The following is a 4865-nucleotide window of genomic DNA, read 5'->3' as shown; positions in this document are numbered from 1 at the left end:
TATGACAATATCCACAATAACACAAGAGTGAACAAAGTAATTGCAACGCTCCAGGTACCTTCCCACTACCAGGGAGCCGGTCGGCCGAGCGGACAGCACGCTGGACTTGTGATCCTGTGGTCCTGGGTTCGATCCCAGGCGCCGGCGAGAAACAATGGGCAGAGTTTCTTTCACCCTATCCCCCTGTTACCTAGCAGTAAAATAAGTACCTGGGTGTTAGTCAGCTGTCACGGGCTGCTTCCTGGGGGTGGAAGCCTGGTCGAGGACCGGGCCGCGGGGACACTAAAGCTCCGAAATCATCTCAAGATAACCTCATACCGACAGGTCTGAAGGGGTCTAATGACTGGTCATTACAAAAATGTAGTGGGATGATATGTGGGAGGTCATGACCCAGTTCCTGCTCGCAGAATCTGCACCTCGAGTTCTCCAGATAGGGAGATACGCCACCTACAGCCACCTGTCTCAGGTAACTGGGACCCCAACCTAATCCTGGTCACCACTATGTTGCATAGTATCCGTACAAAAAGAGATTTTTAAGCACTGAAAAACTGCTAAAACTTTGTGGGAAAACACATCCCAGATTTCAGTCTTCATGAAAATCACAAGGAGTCCCTATAGATACCGATATTTCTTCAAGCGTGGCACTGAGGGGGGTCCATTCCAACTGGCCTATGACACTCGTATACCCCCCATGTATCATCTTGGAAAGTTGGGCGAGTCTAGTCCGAAAAGTCTGGTCTCCTACTTTGGACAAATAGAGCAAACAGGAGTTAGAAGTCATCTCTCCCTGTAACCACTAGTGTTTAAAAATAAAACAATGCAGGATGCAACTTATAAAAGCCCACAAGTTTTTGCAAAAGCTCCCAAACAAGCTTCAGGAGAACTAGAAGCGGATGAATGTCACTATCAAACGCCTAAAGCACCATCAAGTATACACTCACTACAAAAGGAAGAATCCGATGCAGGCGATGAGTCACAATAACGTGGCTGAAGTATGTTGACCAGACCACACACTAGAAATTGAAGGGACGACGACGTTTCGGTCCGTCCTGGACCATTCTCAAGTCGATTGTGACACAATCGACTTGAGAATGGTCCAGGACGGACCGAAACGTCGTCGTCCCTTCAATTTCTAGTGTGTGGTCTGGTTAACAAGAATCCGATGTTCTGTACACAGGGGCCAGAGACACTTCAAAAGACCACATTCACTCCAAACATCTAAATAAACACCCTAACATGGTCTCTCTCTCTACTCTCCAGACCGATTTGACCATCAGCTATAGCATAAAACAGATCGCTAGTTTACTATTTGCGCATGCCCGACAATTCCCCATCGGACACTGCGCTCTCTGCCGCTACGGGATAACAGCGTAACCCCCAGAAGACAACCCCCTGGGATTTTATTGTGCCTTAAAACAGCATAAAATCACGGATATAACATGCGAATTCTTTTCTCGCTCAACTAATCTTTATTTTTGTCGCCCCCCCCCTCTCCCCTCTCATTAACTTAATCAATCAACCTCTGCAATTGTTATTGCTAAGCAGTTTTATTTTTATTCAAATCGGCTAAGATATTCAGACGCTGAAGCAATAACTGATTCACAGACTCAGACGCTGAAGCAATAACAGACTCACAGACACAGACGCTGAAACAATAACTGACTCACAGACACAGACGCTGAAGCAATAACTGACTCACAGACTCAGGCGCTGAAGCAATAACTGACTACTCACAGAAACAGACACTGAATCAATAACTTGACTCACAGACTCAAGACGCTGAAGCAATAAGACTCCACTCAAGCACCAGACTGAGAACAGACCCCCACAGATTCAAGGAGGAAAAACGCAAAATCACTTAAGCTCTGTTTCTCGATGCTTCAAACTCGCATTTTTTTGTAATACATCAAAACCAGTTTCATCCCCCAATAATATTTCGTCTGTTTCATAAAAAAAAATTAATTTAAGCTTTTTATCGCTCTAAGCTTGAAGTTATCTCCCGCCGCATAACTCGTCAATGATGATAATATATTTCCTGTTTTTCTTGCAGGGAGAAGTAGAAATAAGATCTTTAATGAACTGTTATTTCTATCAAGATCACGATCTCCTAGTAGCTTGCTTGTGTTGAGTGATTGTGTTTCTCCCCCGCCTACTTCCGTTTCTGTGTGTGTGTGTGTGTGTGTGTGTTTACTAGTTGTGTTTACTAGTTGTGTTTTTACGGGGGTTGAGCTTTGCTCTTTCGGCCCGCCTCTCAACTGTCAATCAACTGTTTACTAACTACTTTTTTTTTTTTTCCCCACACCACACACACACACACCCCAGGAAGCGTGTGTGTGTGTGTGTGTGTGTGTGTGTGTGTGTGTGTGTGTGTGTGTGTGTGTGTGTGTGTGTGTGTGTGTGTGTGTGTGTGTGTGTGTTTAAAATTGGACAAATATGGATGGAGAGATGCCATCTCTCTTCACTTTCTGAGATTTCTCCTATATTCCTTATCCACTTCTATTCCCCTTCGTAACCCCTATTCCCAAATCTTGACTCTCTCTCTCTCTCTCTCTCTCTCTCTCTCTCTCTCTCTCTCTCTCTCTCTCTCTCTCGTCTCTTTCAGCCCCTCCCTTCAACTCCCTGTCTTCCTAGTTCTCGTAAATCAGTCTCTGTATCCTTACGTCATTTTTTTCATAGTTTTCATCCCTCCTTTATTATTTTTTCCCTCATACTTATTAATCCTCATCTTTATTTCTGTTCATGAGGGTGTGGATAGCTACAGCTTCCATTATAATGTCCGAAGCTATGACGTAAATTTTTTTAGTTTATGCGTAATGATGTAAGATGCGTCTGTAGACGTTCCTGGTCGTTAGTAACGTAGTAATTCGCTAGAAATCAAAATGGGAGGAATTAAAAAGATCTCCCCTCAGATAATTCCTCTCATGAAATATGGAAAGTCTGGCGGAATCCATCATGGTGTGTGTCCGCCACATCACATATATCACTCTCGTCATCCTAGTCTTTCTCTATGTAGCTCCACACACACACACACACACACACACACACACACACACACACACACACACACACACACACACACACACACACACACACACACACACACACATGCATTAGACAGTGATGTGGTGGAGGCTGACTCCATACACAGTTTCAAATGTAGATATGATAGAGGCCAGTAGGCTCAGGAACCTGTACACCAGTTGATTGACAGTTGAGAGGCGGGACCAAAGAGCCAAAGTTCAACCCTCGCAAGCACAGATAGGTGAGTACACACACACACACACACACACACACACACACACACACACACACACACACACACACACACCATCCATACCTAGTTAAACACAAGACAAAGTTAGAGAAGATTCAGAGGTATGCCACCAGACTCGTCCCGGAACTGAGAGGTATGAGCTACGAGGAAAGGCTAAAGAAGCTGAACCTCCCATCCCTGGAAGACAGAAGAGTAAGGGGAGACATGATAACCACCTACAAAATTCTCAGGGGAATTGACAGGGTGGACAAAGACAAACTCTTCAGCACGGGTGCAGGCATGATAAATCTAGCCTCGCTTGCCGACAGCCTTCAATGACAAAAGCCCAGGTGACAGGGAAGGAGGTCCAGTGGATAACTGGAATATCCAAGTATGCAACAAAACACTGAATTTTTAGAGTGCCAGTCAGCGGGAGTTTTAGACAGTCATTAAGTGACAGAATCTATACTGTTCCTGATATAGATCTTCCGGAGAGGACAGACTCCTTCCCCCTCTCTCGGGCCCAATCACTTGGGGCTGGACGGTAGAGCGAGGGGTCTCGCTTCATGCAGTTCGGCGTTCAATTCCCGACCGTCCACAAGTGGTTGGGCACCATTCCTTCCCCCCTCCCCACCCCCGTCCCATCCCAAATCCTTATCCTGACCCCTTCCAAGGCTATATATATATATATATATAGAGAGAGAGAGAGAGAGAGAGAGAGAGAGAGAGAGAGAGAGAGAGAGAGAGAGAGAGAGAGAGAGAGAGAGAGAGAGAGAGAGAGAGAGAGAGAGAGAGAGAGATAGTAATGGCTTGGCGCTTTCACCTGATAGTTCCCTTCCCCGTTCCTTCCACTCTTCCTCTCAATATGTGTTGATAACGACCCCATTATTAGAAATAATTCTGAAGAAGATAGTAAAAAATTTGCAAGAAATCCGCACCAGATTTAAAGAACAACTTAAGTGCCTACTAGGGCTTTAACTCCTGTAAAATAACGATGCTGTTTGCTGCAAACAGGAGGCCGGAAACACGTTACCAAATGAGAATAAACACTTCAAGAACCAGGGCAAAGAAAAAGATACCCGTGAGGTTGGTATCACAGAGAACCTGTCTCCCAAGGTCCACATCAAACGGATATCATCAGCGGCATATGAGAGGTTGGCCAACGCAAGAAGTGCCTTTTACAACTCTGAATAATCATTCAGCACCTTGTATACCACATGACTGTGCCCTGTATAGTTCCCTGGTAGTTCTATATATATTGTTACACTAACGAATCAGTGCGTTGTTTAGCTTAAGAACACAGCAGTGCATTTTCCGAGGAGCTGAAGCTATGTTCCAAATCGCCAGAGACAGTTATGTCCCCCTACCGCCAGACGTAGCTATGTTCCCTACCGCCAGACATAGCTATGTCCCCCCATCGCCAGCCACAGTAACTACAACTTACTGGTCGGCGTTCCAGACCCCCACAGAGACCGCACCTCACCAACCTTCACCAAAGCACCTTCATCACCTTCAGTGATTAAGTGCTTAATTGCACACTAGTTTCTTTATCAGCTACCTCACCCTGTCAGGGTAAATGAGACAAATGTATGTGAATGCATGTATGTGTGTA

This window comes from Procambarus clarkii, chromosome 37 (genome assembly GCF_040958095.1).
Source record: "Procambarus clarkii isolate CNS0578487 chromosome 37, FALCON_Pclarkii_2.0, whole genome shotgun sequence".
NCBI classification, from domain to species: domain Eukaryota; kingdom Metazoa; phylum Arthropoda; class Malacostraca; order Decapoda; family Cambaridae; genus Procambarus; species Procambarus clarkii.
Note: the sequence above shows the minus strand (reverse complement) of the source record.